This window comes from Urocampus carinirostris, chromosome 1 (genome assembly GCF_059441175.1).
Source record: "Urocampus carinirostris isolate Australia breed hairy pipefish chromosome 1, RoL_Ucar_1.0, whole genome shotgun sequence".
In the NCBI taxonomy this organism is placed as follows: domain Eukaryota; kingdom Metazoa; phylum Chordata; class Actinopteri; order Syngnathiformes; family Syngnathidae; genus Urocampus; species Urocampus carinirostris.
The window spans coordinates 59,718,263-59,741,885 of record NC_142349.1 but is presented as its reverse complement, the minus strand read 5'-3'; positions in this window follow the sequence as shown (position 1 = coordinate 59,741,885).

Genomic DNA, 23,623 nt, shown 5'->3' with positions numbered 1-23,623 from the left:
TCTGTATATGTAAATATTGTAAATATGTAAATATTATATATGTAAATATTATATATTTCATATATACCTCAGCACATAAAATCTTTTTTTTTTTACTTTCTGTTCTCCAATTTGTGACCGTGCACAACAAATACAAACCAGCACTGCCTTATATAGCCAAAAAGCATGTGCTGCTCTGATAATTTATGACGCAAACATGGTAATGGTGCAAACTACCTTCAAATATGCTTTCCTATCACACAGATCACATGATTTGTTCTGGCCTTATTGTTTCTTTTACTGTACACTCCACAACCTTCATTTTCCACCTCCCGTAAAGTTGTGTGAACGCGTGTGTGGTAGTGAAATTATTGAGTCTGTTTGGAGGTCACGTTCACTCTCCCAGAACAAAGTCACTCCGGCAATGAAAGCTGGCTGCAGTGCTTTATCACTCACGCATAGGAGAGTTCAACACTGCTGCTTCGAGCAGTCAAGCGTTTTGCACTCAAAGTCATTCCATCCATCCTCCGTGGATAGACTGGTCGCCAGGCAGTCGCGGGGCAAAAAATGGACAGGCGGCGTGGATTCTTCTTATACTTAAAGTAATACAGAGACCACTAGCTTCTTCGTGCTTCATATCGCAGGTTCACTCCTTGGCAGGAAAAAATTAAAACATTTTTAAAAATAAGAACAAATGCTTTCCGCACCACCGAGGAACGTTTCGGACAGCCAAGATTCACGCCGATTGGCCAGCACCCTTTGACTTGACCAATTTATGTCATAGCTCATATATACTGTACTGTGCCCGGACACCTGCTCTGCGTCCCCTGCATCTTGCTGAAATTAGTTTTTCAGCTGAGATAAATTAAAATATAAATTGGAAACCAAGCCAAGATCATTACTTAAAATTAGAAAAATTAAAATTAGAAAGATTATGCTGTCTGACATTAGAATTTGGTCACTGCCGGATACTTTTTGATATTCTTTTTTGTTCCAATTTATTTTGAGAATTATTCAAGATAAATGAGCAAAGTTATGCCATCTGATATAAAATAATTAGGATGAGAAATATATATGTATAAATATATTTATATAGTAAATGAGCAAAAATTTTGTATATTACATATTTTGGCTGAGAAAATGATCTCTTCAGACTTATCAGATAATTTTGATTTCCTTCAACTGTCGATAATTATAATAATTATAAGTTTTATAAATACAATCTATTTTAATAAATATACTATATTTAAAAACATTTATATCACAACTGGCGTATTCTATTATTTGACTGCTTAACTTTTTTACACATTTGAAATATTTTTACTGATGTGTATGATTTAAAACAATATTTTCAGTAAATAAGCAAACTTTTGAAAGAAAAATAATATTTAAAATGAGCAAAATATCTTCTGATGGAAGTATTTTTTTAATATATATATATATATATATATATATATATATATATATATATATATATATATATATATATATATATATATATATATATATATATATATATATATATATATATATATATATATATATATTTAAGTGAAAGAGAGAGAGAGAGAGAGAGAGAAGAGAGAGAGAGAGAGAGAGAGAGAGAGAGAGAGAGAGAGGTTTTTATTTTATTTATTATATTTAAGTTCTATGGTAAAATATACATGTATATAATATTACTTTAAATGAAACCATTCTTTAGCATCTCACAGATCTCTATATATCTCATATGACTTTGCAAAAATATAACACTTAGTAACAGCTGAAGTGAAGTCCCTTTTGTCAAAAGCACTTGACCAGGTTAATGCAATAAAAATAATAACGTACGAGTACAATATAACAAGTGCATGACATGTGTTTGAACAAATCCCGGTTATAGGGAAATGATTATATCAACAGCCTGCCTTTGTAGAAATTTCAACAAATGCGTTTAGCGTGCAAAATTGGATAAAATAACACTTGTGGACGGTCCAAATGTGTCATTGGGTTGTGAAAAACATGTCCCAGGCCTTGGCGGTTCCACACAGGGAAAATATGTCGGGTATGCGTTCAGCCTCCCACACTATTTGTTGCCCTTGTATTCCCGCGACGTGCATAAAAACGGGGACGGGCCAACATGATATCTCCTTACGTCACCCCCACCTCCCACATCATGCATATTGACCCCCCCACTCTCTTAAGAAACTTTAAAGCTTCTCGCTCAGTAGGGTTCTCTCTTTGTACGGCGCACGTTCAAAGTGTTACGCCGCCACCAATCATCCGTGTTACAACATCTCGAGCAGCGAGGGTTCACGCTCAGACCCTCATGGTGCCACGAGCTCGGAGGAGATCTCCACTTTGATCTCTTCCTTAGAGAGTCGTGGAGACATCGTTCAGTTCCCCGCCCTCCTTCCAGGACTCCCTATGCTGAGAGACTTAAAACAGTAGGATGGAGGCGGTTATTTGGGGAGGGATGAAGAATAATAGGTCGTGCCCCATGGCGGCCCATCAGGTTGCTAACAAATGTGGTGAGAAAGCCAAAAGGTTCGAGGGCATGCAGAAGGTAAAAAAGACGAAGGGGCTGTACCTCTCTTACAAAGATTCCACTCTTTGCTTTCTTCATTCAGGTCAGAAAATCTTCTACATGCGTATTACGAACGAACACAGTAAAGGGAAAAAAATAAAGCTCAGGGGTTTGTCAAGACCAGAACGGAGACAGGACCCACTTGCGTTGTGTTTGTCACAAGTTTTATTAGAAGAATGAAATGAAATGATCTGATCTGCATTTATATAGCACTTTTCAAGTCAATGACTTCCCAAAGCGCTTTACAATGTGCTCCACGTTCCCAATAGCGGCCTTGCAGCCATGTAAGGTGCTAACCTGCTTATTGGGGGTATTAGGGGTTCAGTGTCTTACCCAAGGACACTTTGACATGTAACACGGACGAGCCGGGATTCGAACTGGGATCCCTTGATCCCAAGACGAGCGCTCTACCTCCTGAGCTACTGCCGCCCCGAAAGAGAAAGGGTTGCGCCCACGATCCAGTGATTGCTGGACGCAGGAAGAAGGTCACTCAGATACTCGTATTGGGCTCCGAACGCGGAAGTGGGTCGTCCGTAGTGAGCGATGGCGGTGTTCGGGATGGAAAACGGGTCAGTAGCCGGGACAGGAGAGCAAAAACGTTATAAGTGAGTCATAAGCCAGAATAGGAGAGAAGACGTAGTCCGGGACAAAAAGAGGTCGAGAGCTGGGACGGGAAAGTAGAAGTGGTCAGGATCAAAAACGGATCTAAGCCGGGGGACAGACAGACGGGAGCAAAAAACGGGACAGATGGGAGTCAGGGTCAAAAAAGGCTTGCCTAATGTTAACTGAGGTTCGTAGATGGACTGACAAAAGGGGACAGATAGGACTGGCTACAAATACTGATCGGGAGCCAATCAGAACCCGCGGCAGTTGGTGCCAAAGGAGCGGGCACAGCTTAGTCAAATCAGTAATAATGACAAGGTTGAGACTCACATGTCGACATGCAGTCTAAGAGGAGACAAACTATTGAACAATAAGAGAATATCCTGAGTTCATGATGTTCATCAAAAATATAAAAAGATATATAAACAGTGACCCCTCACTACTTTGTCCTTCGTTTATTGCTGGTTCACTCCTTCGTGGATTTTGAATTTGATTGTCTTTATTGTCATTGATATCATCCATCCATCCATCCGTTATCTGCACCGCCTATTCTCAGTAGGGTCGTGGGGCTGTCTGGACTTCCTCCCAGCTCTCTTCAGGCAGTAGGTAGGGGACACCCTCAACTGGTTGCCAGCCAGTAGTAGGACACACAGAGACAGACAACTCACTCACACATTCACACCTAGGGGCAATTTGGACCAGGCATTTAGCCTGACATGCATGTTTTTGGATTGTGGGAGGAAACCGGAGTGCCCAGAGGAAACCCACACAAGCACGGGGAGAACATGCAAACTCCACACAGGAAGGTTTCATCTCAGAACTGTGCCGTACACTCGATAATCACTGTGCTGCGGTGCTGCTCGTCATTGATATCAATGTATGGATAATTTTATTCAGACAGAGAGCACACAGCTATCACGAGGGGCAAATTGTATGTGTGTGTGTTGGGTGGGCATTGTTCAGGTAACTCTAGCATAGAGAAGACTCTAACAGTTTTACCAATCAATCAGTTTCACTCCAAATCACTAAATCCAAATAATGAATGTAAACTTTATTTCAAACATTAAAATAAAAACAGGACAAAAACAATGAGTCAACAATGAAATAATGTTGAATAACATGTTCGAAAAGGGGTGGTCTGATAAATAATAATAATAAATCAGCAGTGTCGACGAAAGCAACTCCTCCACTTTTCACCAGTCCCTTAAAAGTTTCTAGCTAACTTCAAACTCTTTCTGTCATGATTACCCAAGTGGAGCCACCTGGGGTAATCATGTGGCGCGCTGGAATGTGCTTCCTGATTGGTTAATGCTCCCTTTTTAAACGCGTTACGCGGAGAACTCTTTGTCGGAGGATTACTTTTTACCCCGTTTGACTCGCTTGATTTTCCTGTGTATTTTTGACTTGTTTACCTGATTCTGCCTGCCTCCGATCCGACCTGCTTCCGTTCCACGCTACGATCTTCTCTCCAGTCCCGGTAAACTCGACCTGCTTCCGTCCCACGCTACGATTGGCTACGTGTCCCGAAGTTGTCTTCACGGCGTTGCTGCTGACGTTCGACGGTCATCGCGTCTCCCGCTAACCGTGTACGCTTCCCCAAATAAAAGACTTGTAACGAACGCTCTGGGGTCTCCTGCTCTGTTCTGGTCCCCCTGACACTTTCTGTTTCTCGATTACTGTTTTTGGCTCCATATTTCACTATTTTCAGCTTTTAATCTGCAGAGTATGATTTTCTTGTTGGTGCCATTTTTGTTCTGCTGTTTTCAGTTGCTTTTATAAACTATCAGCAATGTTGAAACTTATAACTTAAGCTTTTTGCGGTTAAACGCAGTAATCTGTTGAAAAATTCACACACAAAGTTAATGTGAAAATTACATGTGAAATCATAAAAGTTCAAATTGGCAAAACTAAGCAAGGTTTTTTACATTTTATGATTCAGTTTAATATTGTTTTGCAGTCCAATCGTAAACAAGTTCATCAAACAAAATTTGTATTTCCCTCTATTACGCCATGATCAGAAAACATGTATATAAAAACAATGTGGTGCCACCTACTGTTATGGATAAATCTTAGTCATTTTGCTGATCATTTGGAAAAAAAGCAAAGATACAGTTTGTTAATGCATGATCTATTGCAGCCTGCTCATCCTGGAAGGGGGATCAGCTCATGTGTGGTCCATTCTTAAGGTTTCTTCATTTTCTGTAATGCTGAGGTTTTTGAAATTTTCCTTGCCTTGGTGTAGGTTTTAGATCAGGGGATGGTGTATTAATAGTTTGCAATGGTCTGTCGTCTGTGCAGCCCTTAGACTCCTTGTGATTAAGGGCAATACAAATAAACGTGACTTGACTTATATAATAATGAGTCAATAATTCCACACATAAGTGGCACAAGAGTCGCTTCCCCGGCCAAATTATGAAAAAAACTGTGACTTATAGTCCAAAAAATGCGGTAAGTTGAATTGAAGTCATGTCAAGACGTCTTAACCTCTTTAACACAGTTCACACAATGCATCATTTTTCTTGAGAAGTGTCCCTAAAAACATCCCAGAAAAGCATCAATAATGCCACCCTGGCACTTTATACGCGACCCAGAACTTCCACCCAGCACCCCTGGTCTCGGACCGACCCCCTTTGTGGTCGCAGCTGATGAACTGCAGTTCACTGAGCAGTGAGATGCAGCTGATTGATTGGGAGCCAGATAGGCGCCTGCACCGTTCCACTGGGGGCAGTGGGGAGGATGGCCGGGCCAGCGCATCCCATCGCACTCATTTAACTTGGCCCAGAAACTCCCACTTTCCCAGACAGTTTTACTGCACTAAATCACCAAAGTAAAACAATATCAGTGAACCTTATGTGCATTTAGGGACAATAACATGTTATAGTATGTGTGCGGTGCTATGGAATGAAATGTTATTTAAAGTTTTCAAATAGCTGGATTGCCCTTCTGAGTGTTTTACGCAAAGCCACACTGTCTATATCTCAGCAGAAACTTAACATCTCGCCACAAAAGATGGTTAAATGGTATATTTGGACAATAGTAGTTAAAGGATTCAATGAATAATCAATTGAAATTATTCACTATTGTTCAATATTGTGTTATTACGATTCAGTTACAGATGACATGACCATTTATTTCAATTGGTTTGTCCTCTTAAAAAAAATCTCAAGAAAATTTCAAGACTGTATGTTTGCTATTTCTGTCTGAAATCAGATTTTCTACATCAAGCTAGATTTTGAGGTACAGAAGACCCTCGGGATACGTGACCCTGCCTTTAATTTTCATTTTAAAGTGTGGAATAAGATGTGTTGGACCCTTTTATGGCATTTAGCCCACTATATGACTTCAACTCAATTTGTGTGCCCAAAAATGTATAACATTCAAAATTCGCAGTTTATGTATTTCTGAGATGCCTGTCTGCGCTTGGTCGATGTAATATTAAATGCTGGTTTTCTATTGGTTTGAAAAAGACCTAATCAAATTATTTAAAATTAGGATTACTATTTTATTTACAACTGTATTCAAATATACACAATTAGCCAAAAGAACAAATGTGTCATGATTTCAATCACTGACCTGAGAGAGACAGAGAGAGATTTGGTTTACACACAACGTGCAGCTCGGCAGCGAATTTACTCACTAGTGATGCAGTCAGGGACCTTTAGTAAATTTTTTGATTATATTCTTTTTGTAATTTGCAGTTTATTGTTGTCCAAAACCCACTATTTGATCACTTTTTTATTGTTATGTTTTAAGAATAAATAATTTAAGTCTGAATCATTTTAGAAGGTTTGGAATTCCTACTTAAATCGAATAATTAAAATATGTAGGAAATTTAGAAAGTCAACAACTGGTGTGTTTGAAATAATTTTAGGTTCTTAATGTCCTATTGATGTAAACTAAAACAGAACATATCTTGTCTTTCATGTGAAAGAGAAACGTTTATTTTTGCTTAATAAACTATATTACGTTGTTAAAACTTTAGGACTTTTTTGTAGGACTACAAGTAACCTATCTAACCTTCCTCCAATTAATTTTCAAGGTTATATTGTTCGTTGATGTTAAACACAATTTAGTAATTGTATTTATATTTTTTTCTTTTTTTTAGCATATTTGGTATTGGAGTAATCCAAAAGTAATCGAAAGTAATTCATTTGCATTATTTAAATATTATAGTATTCCGATTACATTACTGATTACATTTCCCAACAGGTAACTAGTAACTATACCTGATTACATTTTTAAAGTAAGCTTCCCAACCCTGATTGTAAGTGTACCAACATGCATGTACACAGTATATCTGAGCATACACATATTTTACTATGTTACATAAGGACAATGTAATTTGTCATTATTTATTTTAACCGTATCCATTTGTAACAAATTTGCAGTCACTGAAGATGAGCTGACCGATGACGGATGTTCCCTCCTCAGGAATCTTTACGACATCGCAGAATCAAGCTAGCAGGCAGGATAAAAAATTACAACCGAACCCGGTGGTCATGATTAATTAGCATCCCCACACTCGCTCCTGTGGTCTTTTCCTCTAAAAGAGAGTTGTGGGACCTCTCTCTCATGTCTCGCTAGTCCTTTATCTTTTCATCTGTGAAATATTAGCACCAGCAAGAGGTCTTAAAATCATCCTTCCCTGTGTTCTCTATTTACATTCACGGGACACTTGATTTGCTCAAACCGAGCCTGGAAGTTGGTCTGGCTGCTCGGTAGGGTAGGTGCAATCAATCACTGTGATCACCTCTGATGTTCATGGGAACTAGGATGGTGTCACTTCATCTGGCAGTGAGTCAGCTGCATTCCAACCCAAAAGGGCTAACGTCAGTCATAATAAAAGTTTGATACTGTCAGGCCCTACCCCCTTTTGATATGGGTTTTTCATATGCGAGACTCTTCTAACACACCTATACCTCTACCCATAGCCAGACTCATACAACACTATACCATAATCCAGGAGTACATTTACCCAAATACTATTTAATAGATAATGGTGTCCATAGATAACACCATGACACCGTTAATTTCGTTCACATTTCTCGTTGTATTCCTTTTGCTTTATTATTGTATTGTTCTCAGCGAAGGGATGCTGCTGGAAATGTGAATTTCCCTGCGGGGATGAATAAAGTATCTATCTATCTATCTATCTATCTATCTATCTATCTATCTATCTATCTATCTATCTATCTATCTATCTATCTATCTATCTATCTATCTATCTATCTATCTATCTATCTATCTATCTATCTATCTATCTATCTATCTATCTATCTATCTATCTATCTATCTATCTATCTATCTATCTATCTATCTATCTATCTATCTATCTATCTATCTATCTATCTATCTATCTATCTATCTATCTATCTATCTATCTTTTAGTTTCTGAAGAGAAGCAAGTGAAAGGAATAAGGACTGTCAAATCTGGGAAAGACCCCATGTATGCCACCTCAGCCACCCCTGATTCTTTTGCGCCTTTTTACCAGAATGCTGAGTTGATGAGGATGAATTCTGGTATCACACTTCTATATCTGCCTTTTACCTCCGCTGGTTTTCTGGGTACTTGAGTCAGCTAGGATCAACAATACAAGGGAATGGACAAAGTTCTATGAAGATTTCTACCGAAGATCCATAATACACTGACACACACATGGAGAATTAACGAACCAAAAAACAAGCAGTGAGAAATTTTCTGGGATCAGATTCGCTGAGCTCCTAGAGAAATAAATGAATGAATAAATAAATAATGAATAAAATAACTATTTGAACACCCTGCTATTTTGCTATTCCTCCCACTTAGAAATCTTGCAGGGGTCTGGAATTTTCAGTGTAGGTTTTTTTCTTTTACAAATTATTCGTGTGATACAGCTGTAGATGGACTTCTAATGGGCAAACTAACATGTCTTTTAGGGTCAGAATCTCATACCTGTCAACCTGTACAGTTTTTCTGTACAAAGTAGTTTTTTTATCCATTTTAAAACGAGTACGACATACAAGGACATCTGTATGGAAAAAGCAAATTTGTCAATGATGGGTACCATCGGGTATACACCGACTATCATAAAACGGCAAATCAATCAAGTCAAAGGAGTTCGCCGCGGAAGCCTCTATCTCGGTATTGTTTTTTTCGTTTCAAACGAAGCGAGCGGTTTGATGCTACTGTGCGCATGTGTCTGCCGCCTGGGGATTTACCATCATGCATCATTTCGAAAAAAAAAAGATGTGGTGTACGATTATTTTGTATTTTCTACGGGAAAATACAACAGTTTGTAAGGGCATGGAGCCGTGGAGGTTGACATGTATGGAATCCTGGATGACACTCAGATGTTCAAATACTTATTTGCAGCCGTATCACACAAATAATTTGTTAAAAAAAAATCATACATTGTGATTTTTCTTTTTAGTTTATCTCTCATACAGTGGACATGCACCTACGATGAAAATTTCAGACCCCTCCATGATTTCTTAGTGGGAGAAAAGGAAAAATAGGAGGGTGTTCAAATACTTATTTTCTTCACTGTACATGTTTGAGATTCATAGCCGTCGTTAGCACTGAATGAGTTTTAAGTACCCTCTGACTATCTCTACTAAAACTAGGTCTTGTAATCTATGTGAACATGAGATGGTGCAGGTGATAAATGCCGCACTAAAGACTAACCTCCCTTTTTCAGAGTTCATGTTTCAGCTTCCCCACAAACAATCGGTAGTAAAGACTATCTTTTTTTTTTAGAGTGACTGCGAAGCAGATGAGGAAACTCTAAACCATTTATTAGCGGCACTTTACACCCTTCAGGCTGAGTGGAGCCACTGTAAATAATGGCAATAGCAGGGCCGACTGATAAGTCCACTCAGAGGGTGATTTAGAGCGGGGTCACGTACTTCAGAGTGCTCGCTCCCTGCCAGCTTTGCCAGAAATGGGCGTCAATTCCCAGTGACGCTAGAATGACGTCCACGCGGACCAGTGCGGGCCAACAGTGGGTTCTTTCTTTTTTGGATTTGTTTTCAAACTGAGCAAGGGAGGAACCAAACGTACACTTTTACAGCTGACGTAGGACAAGTCGGTGGTTTGAAGCGATGAAAATTCCCGCGGTCCAACCGGCATTGTGTGTCAATGGAAGGAAATCAGACGTTGTCCGTATTAGCGTGGGTTAGAAAAAGCTGGATGAGAACGTTCGCAATGAATGTTTTTGACGTGTGCTGCAACAGGAGACCGCCACGTCCCCTGCTTCCAGTTCTCAACCGTGGGGAAAGATGATGTTTCGAAAAACCACAATCGTCCTTTGCCCCTGAGGAAAGTGCCAATTTGAACCTTAACCACACCTCACAAAGTGTTTTCGTAACTAAGCCTTGACCGTGTTGTTGACATGTGATATCATAACATCATTATGTTTTGGAACAAGTCGGGAAGCCCCTATATTTTAAAGTGTTCATTTGGTACAGCAACTCACGAAGTATAACATTTGCCTGGTAGTATTTGTTGATGATTTTACTGAAAGAAGTCTGATGAGGATAAAATAAAATACTAGTATTAGGAATGTTTACCAGGTACATGAGGTGCTTTTCAAACAGATACATAATAGAAATTTATACTGTTATTTAGTTAAAGCAAAGACCCAATAGCCGGATGTCTCAGAAAAATAATCCTGAGCAAGTTTTAGTACGTGCTCGGGATATGTTGGGTAATATTTCTTCACTATTATAGAATATATAGTTGTGGGGTTGTAATTCCCGTATTTTACCGCTTATGAATCACACCAGTTTATAAGGAGCATTTTCAAATTTCTGGCTTTCCCCCTTTTTTTAGTTGCAGATTCATCACCTTTATTAGAATCTTTCAGACCCAAGGATATCTTGCATTGGGCTACACTCCGATTGAGATTGATGTCATGTTTAGCTTCTTCCGTTTTCTAATGATTGCTCCAACAGTGGACCTTTTTTCACCAAGATGCTTGGCAATTGCTTCGTCGCCCTTTCCAGCCTTGTGGAGGCGTCCAATTTTGTCTCTGGTGTCTTTGGGTAGCTTTTTGGTCTTCGCCATGCTAGAAGTCAAAGTCTTACTGATTGTATGGGGTGGACAGTTGTATTTATGCAGCTAATGACCTCAAACAGATGCATTTGATTCAGGTTTATACCTGGAGTACAGGTGGACTTCTAATGCAGGGACTAACAAGTCTTTCAGGGTCAGAATTCTAGCTGATGCTCATGTGTTCTTCTATTCTATTCTATTCTATTCTATGTGTTCAAATACTTATTTGCAGTCAAATCACACAAATACATTGTCAATAAACATGCATTGTGAATTCTGAATTTTTATCTTTAGTTTATCTATCTCACAGTGGACATGCACCTACAATGAAAATTTCAGACCCCTCCATGATCTATGTGGGAGAAATAGCAAAATAGCAGGATGTTTAAATACTTACTTTCTTGATTATATATATATATATATATATATATATATATATATATATATATATATATATATATATATATATATATATATATATATATATACATATACACAGAATACAAAGGCCTTTTTACACCCATCTTTTATGCTTTTATCATAAATTAGTGTTTATTTTCACGTTTGCTTCTGAATGACTAACTGTTCATATGCTTGTGCTGAGCCTGTACACAGAAACCCCTTTCGGTTGGTCGGAAATTTCCACATTAACAAATTAATTCAAACGTAAAACGTGACAAACTGCACTGCAAATTAAGTCTTAAAAAAGAAGGAGGAAGAAAAAGTGCAACTTAAGCTTAAGCACATAATTATCTAATGAGGGAAATACAGACCTTAAGGGAAGGCATTGATTAAAAAAAAAAAAAAGCCAGGATATTATTACGATTTCACCTGCGTGTAGCCTTGCTGGCACTTTACAGCACTTAACTCGGAGGGTTGAGGTCACACCGGTGACATCACTGTCTCCAGAAAAGCGAAAGGTACAATGTTGTGCCACACAGTTGCGAGACTTCATGGCCCCCGCCAGGAGGAAATTACTTCATGCTCTCACTTTTGGCAACAGGGCTTACCACTTTTACCCGTGGGAGGTGGGCGGGCGTGAAGCAGGCATAATTATACCCAACGTGAGTCGGAGGCGACTCTTTGGGCTTTTTGTAAGCCCCTTCGGAGTTCTCCAGACACCTGTATTTTTCTTGCAACACCTGGGGAAGGTCCCACACAGTTGAAGAAGGTGTTGCGTGTACAGGACTTTTCGGGGGCACACAAATGAAAATACTGATACTGTATTGCCATGGACCTGAAAACATGCTGAGAATGCTGTTCTAAGAGAATCTATAAATATTTTAGGCAGGGTTGGAAGGAAGTCGAGCTATGATAACAAAATATAATGTATAGAATCGATCATGATATAGTTCTGTCATTATAATCTAAAATAATAAATATATTGTATTCTGCCTACTTCAGTAAAAAAACTTTATTTGTATCAGGAGACCAGAACAGACCAGGAAACCCCAGAGCATTTGTTTCAGTTATTTATTTAGCGAAGCGATCAGGGCTTGCGGGAGACGAGATGGCTGTCAGCCGTCAACAGCGGAGCCGGAAAGAAGGCTTCGTATCGGGTGGCCAATCGGAGGGCGGAAGTCAAGCAGGTCGAGTTTACCGGGGCTGGAGAGAAGATCGTAGCGTGGGACGGAAGCAGGTCGGGTCGGAGGCAGGGAGAAACAGGTAAACAGAGTTCTAGACGAAATGGGCAATCAGGAGAGTCACACAGAGTTACAATCGTAATACTCTGACGAAGAAGTCTGGGCGCAGCGCGCTAAAGAACGAAGACAATTTGATATCAATTAATCAAACTCTGCGGAAGATATTTTTCACCTACGACCGCCTACAACAGGGGAGGATTCAGAAACACTTTTAAATGAAAACAGTCATACAATATTCAAAGGTATATTATAATACACATGAGTTCAAATTGATGTCTTTATGAGTCCCCCAAGAGTGAATTTCAGCAACAAGACAAAAATGGGGTGTAAAGTGGCTTTGTTATTGAATGTCATGGTGTTTTAAGAATTCATTCATCGTAAAATATTATTTTTTAAATTAATGAAAGAACATGTCATGTCAAGTCATGATTATTTCTATAGCGCTTAATCACAAAGTTTCAAAGGGCTGCACAGATCAAAGACTATTGCAAACTATTACAGACTATTATGACACCATCCCCTCATCTAAAGTCTACATGAGGGCAAATGATACACATATTATCAACATAAAGTATAGGTTATTCATATGCTATGGAGTAGAAGTGTGTTTTGAGCTTAGATTTAAACATTTCCACTGAGGAGGAGATCGAATCTCAGGGGGAAGAGCATTCCAAACACAGCACCGGGGCCCGGATGGAGAACGCTATCGAACCTGCGGATCTCTTCTTGGCTCCTGGGATCAGTAGTAGACCAGCGTTTTCAGAGCGAAGGTTCCATACCGGAACATAGGGGGAAATTAAATCTGAAAGGTATGAGGGAGCAAGTGCATGTATGATTTTGTATAATGCCAACAGAACCTTAAAATCACATCTTAAGCTAACAGGGAGCCAATGCAGGTTAGCTAAAATCGGGGTAATGTGATGTGAACATTTCTTGTCTTGGTTAAAAGCTTCGCTGCAGCATTTTGTACCAGCTGAAGGCTCTTGATTTTGGACTTCGGAAGACAGGAGAGTAGTGAAATAAAAGATTAGTATCCTTACTACCATTATCATTAATTGTTATTATAATAGGGCAATATCTTGATACCTACCTAGTTGATGAAAATGTAGTGTTTAGGTGGTTAATTTTTTCTGTTGTTTTCTAGGAGAAAAAAGACAAAGCAAAGCAAAAATATTCCTTAAAAAAGAGATACAGTATTTTACTTAAAAGATGATACATTTGACATTGACAGAAAAAAACACTATTTAGGGACCATTAAGACGAACAAACATGTTTAAAAGGGACACATTTTTTGCTTGACATCGACAATATGTATAAATCGTAAAGTCGAACAAGGACATTAAATGTCTATAGTGAACTGGCCTGAATCAAGAACAAGAATATATCTCATTGCCATGGACGTCCACAAGAGGGGACTAGCCAGGTTAATTTAGCACTAGCATAATGTTAATTAATTGTATGATACCTTAAGTGAAGAATATTTGGGTTTTAAAATTATATTGCCAAGCAGTATTAGTAAAGTGAATGCTGATTTCTATCAGTATTACAGGTTCTTGAGTTCCATAGATCAAGCTCAATGTTGTCCTCGAGTTCCCTACAACACTCCCAATCATGCAATCAAGGTTAATTGTTGAGTACATATCTCGTGTGTCAAACCTAAGACCCAGGGGCCAAATGTGGCCCACCACATCATTTTATATGGCCCAAGAGGCTGATGGAAAGCACAAGAGAAAAGCGTCAAACAATGACTTGCAGTTCTAGATATATCCACTGGATGTCTTCAAAGCCATACGCCACTCTGTAGCGATATTTGCAGGCTACCATTAAACAACCAGAGACGATTGAAGAAACCTATGCCGGTATTAATTACTTACTTAAAATAAAAGTCACAATCTTAACCTTTTAAGGTGACAGAAAAATATAAAATATACGAGAGAGAGAGCGCACCTGGTGGTCTTTGCAGAAACGCAAAGAAGCTTTAGCTCCTTTCTATATCAGATATAAAATATAGAAGGGAACTTCCCATATTCAGGTGAAAGTTTTCATACAAAATACAAAAAAAGACTTTTGAAAAATGAAGTAAATCTTTTAAATTAGTGTGTGTACGATATTCTTGTCACTTGAGTCTGCAGAGTTTCCCCGAGATAAATAAACTGCAATGGAAAAAAAACATTTTTTGTTTTTAATTTGTATTTAATTTAATTGTTTTATTTTTTTTACAAAACAGATTTGATAAACATGAGATACTATCTTTGTGCAGGAAAAAGATTGAGGAAAAAAAAACCTCAATTAGTTTTATTATCAAATCTTACATCCCTTAATAATAATTTAATTGTAAGCCTCTGAAAAGACCCCCAGCACTCCGGACGTTAAGTAGACCCGTGAGAATTTTTTTTTTCCACCAAGAGGTTTTCCACACTTCCCTTAGTTGAAGAACATACTCTTTTTTAAATTGTATGAACAAGGAGTAAAACATTTTGTGATTTTTACGTACTGCTTTTACTGTTTTTTGAGTAGATCAAGCTCAATGTTACCCACAATCCCAATCATGGAAGTGAAATTCATTGCACACTCTAAATTGTCCATATTAGGTTTTGCACATGCCCTGCAATGGCTGGCAGCCAGCCCACCACGTCCCACGCCTCACGCCCAAAGTCAGCTGGGATAAGCTCCAGTACTCTCGCGACCCCAACAAGGACAGCCACCATTGAAAATGGATGATGACTGAAATGGCTGAAGAAACAGTGGCTAATTCGGGCCCGGATTCTCCAAAGAGTTCTGTTAGTGGAAAGAACCGTCTGCGCAGCTTTCCGCGGTGTCCAACAGGCTTCTTATGTTTCTGCCTCTGCCCACAGGCTTTGCTTTTTTGGTTCTTGTTCTCCACAAAGTTGAGGTCTGCGAGGTTGCTTTCTGGCCCGTGGGGAAGCTTCAGGGGTGGTCCCGCAAAGCTTCGGCAAACTATTCAGCGCCCAACGCCCGCCTCGCATAGACGTTGCACTTTTTACGCTGATAAACTAGAATTCCACCAAGCTTTAGTTTGGCCGCTGACCCAGCGGCCAATAGTGACCTCAAACGAGGGCATTGCGGGGTTGGACCAGGATGCATAACGCCCCTGGACTTTCTCTCATGACGATCAAGTTGATTTGCGGTTACGACAGCTTTTTAATCTCCTCTTGAAATCGTCTAAATTTCATCTAGTGTGAAAGAGCGCGTTTGGGTTCATTTAATCGGGAAAATAATCAGAACCGAGCACGTTTGGTATTTTCACAGCTCGAAATCAGTGGGATCTGATGTGCTGGAGTCGAGAGTCAAAGCGGTCGCAAGCTGTAGACAAATAAAGTCGCAAGAGCTCATAAACGCGCACAAACACACAAGCTCACAAGTTCACGTATAGTACATGCCTACTTTTTACCACCCAGCGGGAGCGTGTTTTTCTAGATCATTTGAAGCCGAAATATGTGAGCTGCGTGAGTCCTCCTATGAAGTTCTGCCAGGAGGGAACACAGAGCTGCTGAGAACCTCGGACAAGGCAAAAATTCCCAGAATCCAGCAGTGCCAAAAAACACCATCTCCCTATCATTTTTTCAAGTCCCGTTTTTTTAATTTTTTAGCCCAGATACAAATACTGTCCAGAGTGCATACGTATTTGGAAAAATAACCTCAGTTAATACCAATCACTGTATAATAACAAGATACAAGACTTGATGTTTGGTTTTATGAATTTAATTTTTAATTGTTTAACTACACCTTAAATTCAGTAATATAATAACTAATGTTTTCATTAAAAGTTTCATAGTTTTGCTAAAAATACAAGATTATACCATTATAAACATTTGTATTATTATTTCAAATTAATAAAATAAATGTTTTAAATAAACCTGTATGACGTAGAATGTATTTGATGATAAATATCTAAATACCTAGCTTACCACCCAGCTTCTCACATACATTCTTATCTACCTACCTACCTACTAGCTTGATGGTTTAATATCCACAGGGCTGTATGGAGATGTAGTTAGCTAGCTTGACATCTACGTTGCTAGATAGAGATCTAACTACCTAGCTAAGTACCCTGCTACCACATATTAACAAAGATCTAACTAGATGCTGTTGTGATATTGCAATAAGTCATTGTCCATATTTAGTCATGGTTATATAATTTCTTCATGTATAACTTCCTCATAAACTTCATCAGAATTATGTTACTTCAGTTGCATTTTATTTTTTAGTCCGAAGTGGTCATAAGTGCCATTGTTAGGTCTATCACCTTATTTCTTTGAGTGAAATACACAATGAAAGAGGGAATCAATTGCAGCTCATGACGAGATGCAATCAGGTCAAGAACGCCAGTGCGCAAGATCACATTAGGTAAAGTTCAGCCCTGTTAACACAATACAATTGATTTTTCTCAGGAAAGTACGGTGCGGTTTGAGTAACATTTACCAAAGAATGACAATAGAATCATGAGTTTGATAGTGATGATTCAACAGAGGCCTCACTATAATGTTTAACCTTGTGATGGATTTACAATTAGCTTAAGGACTCCTCTATTTGTATAATGACAGTAAACCACCTCAGTCTTTTGTCATTTGTAAAGGCCTACACCCATTTAGCTTGTGTAGCTTATTCAAGACTGTAATATTATGTAATAAAACCCTCAAAGGAACTGCTAGTCATCATTTCTTATTTTGACTTACATCTAGTCTTAAAACCCAGATATAAAAATAAGCATGTGAAGGAAAAAATGCATTCTCTTTCGTGCCTTGTTACATAGTTAGATAAAAATTAGATAGCTGCTTTGCAAATTACATAGCTTTATAGATAGTGATCCAGCTGTTACCATTGTGGCCCTATTAATTGATATGGATAGATGGATGCAGGGTTGGGTAGTATTACTTTAACTGGATTCTTTCAATTACTTTTGGATTACTCCAATACCAAATATGCTAATAAAAGACAAAAGAAACTAAATATGAATGAAATTACAAAATTTTGTGCAGGCTTGGGGAGTAACGGAATACATGGAACAGCAAAAATGATGTTGACAAGCTGTTTGGATTTATTTTCATTTTGTTTCTGTCGCATTTTATGTTAGTTTTGCCGGAGATCAAAGAGATCAAAGCCAGGAGAGAAAGCTTACCACGTGTTGTGAGTCATAATTTTATTTATATTTAGTTTATTTTGTCTTTTATTAGCGTATTTGGTATTGGAGTAATCCAAAAGTAATTGGAAGTAATCCAGTTAAAGTAACCCTACCCAACCCTGGATGGATGGATGGATGGATGGATGGATGGATGGATGGATGGATGGATTTACACCATAAACATTTGCATCATATACAAATAAGACAATAATCAGAAAGGTCTGGGGGAATGAAAAATATTCATCATAGTGTTTTATCAAATAAAATAAACAGATAAGTTCATCTTCAGAGCAAACTACAATGGAAACAAAAGCACATTGCACTGAATTCCATTCTGACAGTGTGAGTTTTCTTTCCATCTCAATACAATAGTCCCGTCAGACTTAACAGTGTATAGTGGTCTCTAAGTGTCCATTTCATAATGTTGAACACTGCCAAAGTCTGCAGAGCTTTCCATGAGTTGCGACTTCAAGATTGTCGAGATCGACGTTTCAAATTTGATATAAACGGTTTCCCGGACTCTTTTTCCTCAGCGGAGCAGTGTCTGGTGAAACCCGAGCTGCGTTTAAGCTGTCGCGCAATAAACCCCAGGCCCTAAAGTGAAAGCCTCCCATGTTGATGGGCAGTTAAAACACGTGGGGTCCCGAATGTTTGCTGTCAAACCGGCTTTGTCTCTCCACCAAGCACCTGGACGACAGGAGGGGAAGACCGTTGAATCCCTTCATAGTCATTTCCATGACGCCTCAGGGCATTACTAAGATGGGACCCTCCGCTTCATCAATTCTACAGGATGTGCCATTTTAGTTCCAAAACACTATCGAGTGCCGTGTTTGGAATTCATCTATCTTGGGCGTTTAGCCCCTATAGACCTTGTCGTGATGTTTTTTTTTCCACTGAGGCCTACCTTAGTGAAAAGTGCCTTTCTCAGTACCAGCTTGTCTGGCTGTGCTTCCTGTCCCCCGCTTTCCTCGTGCACGTAGCTTATTAGGCCCACCAAATGGCCCTGATTCACTGGTGGTCTCCGCTAATAACGGTCACTGACGGGCGGTTCGCGGCCTTGGTCTTGACGAGACATCCAGCAAGAGAGCCCGCCAGGGTTTTGTCACTGTAGCATATGCTGCTGAAATCTGAGAACGGAATGAAATAAAGTGTAATGGCTTAAAATGCACCTCATTTAGAGAAATGACTCGGGGGGTCCATTGGCTGCTTTTGAGATTCTGAGCATAGTTTTCTTAACTGGCCTGTGGAGGGATGTTTAAGAGGGTATAGGGTAACCTGATCTGGATTTAAGTTGGAATAGTCGAGATATGTTTACACCTTAAATGAGGTCTGAATAGTCTCCAATACTTTATGGCAAATTAAAGTTTCAGCACTATGATAGGCTGCGTATGCCTTTTAAATGAGATTTATATGATACCTGCGAGGCATTGGAATACAGACCTAAACAGATTTACAGTATGGGGTCAGCCGTTTTTGAGTGTATGCCAACTGCAAGATAAGTTCCTTCCAAATTAAACCTTGAATGACTTAAGGGTGAATATGGCAAAAATATTTTAAAATGAAATTTGATTGTAATGAAGATTAAATTATGAAACTGCCTGTGTAGAGTTCACGCTTTTGACTGGCAAACTTGGGCATATCAGATATCAAAAGTCCTTCAATGAGTTCAGAAATAAATTTAAATTGTGTTTTTAAAGAAGTGTTTTCGGGGCATGATTTTGTTTCCATATTGCTATACAGTGATTAAATACCTGGGGTTTATCATTTTATGATTATTTGAAAATAAAATATTTTGACCTTACTAATGGTTGCAGAGTTTGACACAGTGGTCAATTTAATAGCAGATGGGGTCAAGTTCACAGTATAACAATATCAAGTTGCACATAGGAAAAATATTACAATACGGCAAAATTGTGACCTATTAATACGACAATATGCCTTCCCCGAAACTGGGAGGTCAGTTGTTGAAACATTTCAAAGAGTTGATTGGTTTCCTGAATGTGGACCTACCCTTAAGAATGTGAGAGCTTTAGTTATTTTTTTAAGAAAAAACAATACAATAAATGTAACCAATGCTATCAGCGAAAATGTTAGTGTAGAAACATGAGTTGTACTGGTATAATGTAGACCAAAAAGCATCTGTACACGTACCTTGCGGCACCAAAGAAATGCATGGTTTTTACATGGTTTTAGTCCTTAGCCTCAAATTTTCAATTATGTTAAAATTAGTTTGACCTTTAAAATTTCTCAACTTTATAGAGGCAGTTCCAAGCTTCTGTACTGATGTATTTGTCTTTGGATTTGTCTCAATGTAGGTAATAAAGGTAAGATCGGGCCTAAAACATCCAGCCCGACCCCACCCGACCCGCCAGTATAAAAGCCCGAACCAGTGCGAGCCTGACCGATTGATTTGATTTGAGGGACCGAGCCCGGAGTAAACCCGAAGCTGCACTTCAGTATGAAAGTTCGCCAAACAGTGTGCATGCTGTGCAAATCCTTCTCTAAAAAAATTAAAAAATCAGTGAAGGAGAAGCCCTGCCCAGCCCGACTTAATGATTGATATGTTATGCCCAAAATCTTACCTGCATGTCTGTGTTAAAATGACTCTTAGGATATATTTGTTGCACAGTACGTATAAGGAAAAAAATATTGATTTTGGGCATAAATTAGCTGGAACAGACATTCTTGCATAATCTGTACTTTTATTTGAAGCATTTGTTGGATCATGACAAATGGATGACGAGACAAAACGACCAATTCGTTTTATTGACATTAAATGTAACCATTCAAAATGTATACTATCAAATGAGACTAGAGGGAAACACACATTGACTGATGATATTGAACGATAAATGATCCCATTAAAACCCAAGTGTTGTTATCAACCACGCCAATAAAACCTTGGCCAACGCTTGATCGCATTGGAAGACCATGTAGCGTTGCAAACCCAAAACAAAAGTATCCCCACAATTTGTGTAATAAGGATTGAGGTTTCTGCTGTGTAAACTTCCTTAACTCTAATAATAAAAAGCAGCAGCCTTTTTCGACTGATAGCATCCAGACGCGGCCTCCACATGTGGATCACAACAGTGTCTGTTTTTAATATAACCTGCTTCTGAACTTGGCGGTTCAGGCTACGCAGAGGCTTGTATCTAGTAGCGTCTGCACCCCTGACACTTGACTTTTACCACTTTTTGCCCTGAAAGAAACTTTGAAGTCTGCTTTTAGCTTTCAGAGTTACGTTAGTGTATATATCGTATCTTGAGGGACCAAAACGGCCAAGACTGGCTGAAGGATCACTCCAAGCAGGGGTTTTACATTTGTCGACGTGGTGATTAATGGACTAATGAATGCAGTTTAGTGAGTCTGAGGTGTCTCGCAATATTTACTCAAACACAACCGCGGTGTTGTGATACTTTTTATTACACATCCTTAGGAAAAGAACGCTGGTCTCCCCGAGGATCTTTTAAGTGTCTGTTTGCCGACGCAGTCCAAACTCCCAAACTCCTCGCCCAGCTAAGAATTAGGGCACTTTTTTGGAGGCAATTCCTATTTATAAAAAGCACATTCCTTCCAGTATAAGCGATTCTGTTTCTATGAACAGAGATCTTGGTGAAAAATATGTTCTAAGGGGTGCAGGCTGAATTCCCCTATTCCCATGGGTGCGCTGAAAGTGGCTGTCTCTGGCTTCGCAAAGGGAAAGGAATAGGGAGGGTGATATGAATGTGCATACTCCAAAGCTCCTGGTCTCGACTCGACAAACAGCCAGGCCTTTTCCAATCTTGGCAACCACTTCCACTCTGTTGCTCTATATCCCATTCTGGCAAATGCTACTGCTTGCGGGGAACTTTGGGACACGTTGAACCCTTCTGGCTCGGAGAGCAAATTCATCATGCAGTAATTCAGGTTGCGGTCACCGGGTTGTAGTTTTGTCTCTCATCTGAGAACTTGTCAGGTTCTGACACTCAGCTAGATATCATGTTTTTTTTCTGTGGTGTGAGTTGCCGCAGTCCTGTCTGCTCTTTGCAGAGTTAATCTTTTAGTTAGGTAATGTGGTCCCTTTTGCAGGTTCTTACATTGTGATTTCAGTTTAGCTGACGATATACTGACAAGGATGGATGCTGTTATGAGTGGACTGAAAGAAAGAGGTCTAAATCTAGTGGAAGCTAGGGCTCTTGTTGGTGATAGGAAGGAGTGGAGAGGTGTTGTGGAAGGATAGTGGGATGTTTGGGCGTGTTCTAAGGGATGGGCAGGGAACTTGTGTGATGCGGCAGGGGTAAACCAGTGAAAGCTGTCAGGCTCTGCTGTTGAACAGAAGAGTGTGTTGTGTAACCCTGACCCTAGTGACATGGCCACTTTCTTATGTCCCGTTTCATCTGGAGGGACGAAAGCATGACCAACTTTATCGAGGTACTTAACTTGTTTGGGCATTAGGGTTAGCCATGGTCGATTTTTTTTTGTGTTTTTTGCTACGTTTTCCTTTTTTTCTTTTCTTTTTTTGTGTATGTGTTTGTCTTGCTGTCGGTCACCCCTTTCGAGGGATATAACCAGGGTAGAGAGATAGATAGATTGATAGATAGATAAACGTGATTATGAATTTAAAGATTTAAATCCACAAATACTGTGTTACTTCAAGTCTATCAATTCAATTGTTCATTTGGGTAATACACACCGGACCAATTGAAGAAGGCAAGAACTGAACATGAAACATTCTTCTCCTGTCATTTGGCCTACAGGTTTCCCACCACTTTTCAGGCTCCTTCCCTTTTAGATTCCAACATAGTAAAATATGCTAGATTACTACAACTCTCCTAACTTGTAGAAAACCAGCCATACTAAACAACTTGTTTGATCAAACTATAACTATTTTCTACGACAAAACTATTGCTCCAATGACATTTTGATGTCAAGAAGTACACTCAATTTACGACCTGGTCTGAATGGTGGTGCATGTGTAGTAACCTGATTTTTAGATTTCAACCAACGAGTGATCTGATGACACATGTGGCCGGTTTTTGGGGCATTCCACTATTGGAATGACTACTAAATTAATATTAATGATTTGATAATATATGGCGCAAATGGTTGTGTGTGTCTGTGTGTGTGTGTGTGTGTGTGTGTGTGTGTGTGAAACTGAAAATCATCCCCAAGTTAATATTATTTTTTAAATTCTTTCAAAATGTACTTTAAGCTGCAGTTATTATGTATGGACTTCAGCAAATGTGTCTAGTAAGCTTTTAAAAAGTCGACCACGGATATTTTCAGATTTGAAAAGGAATTTAGTGACCTGACTATTTATGGTTAGTAAAAGTTTCCCAGAATGGATGAATGAAACTAAACATTTCCTTGTAAATAAAAACAAATTATCAGCGAATGGCTTGATTGCCTTATTAGTAATTGATTACAATTATTAAATTTGCAGCAACGTTCTAATAATCCTGTTTTCACACAGCTACCATGAGGTAACGATAACCTCTCCATTTTCGCATCAAAGACACGTTCAAAGGTCAATCACAGTCTGTTCTTTTTCCATGTTATCCTCACAGCAGTTTTGTATGACTTTAAAGGCAAATTTTCCAGGAAAACATTGGCGAAATTCTGCACCCCACGTAGTCCGAACCCCAAAGAACACTAAAAGCTGCAAAATAAGCAGAGAATCG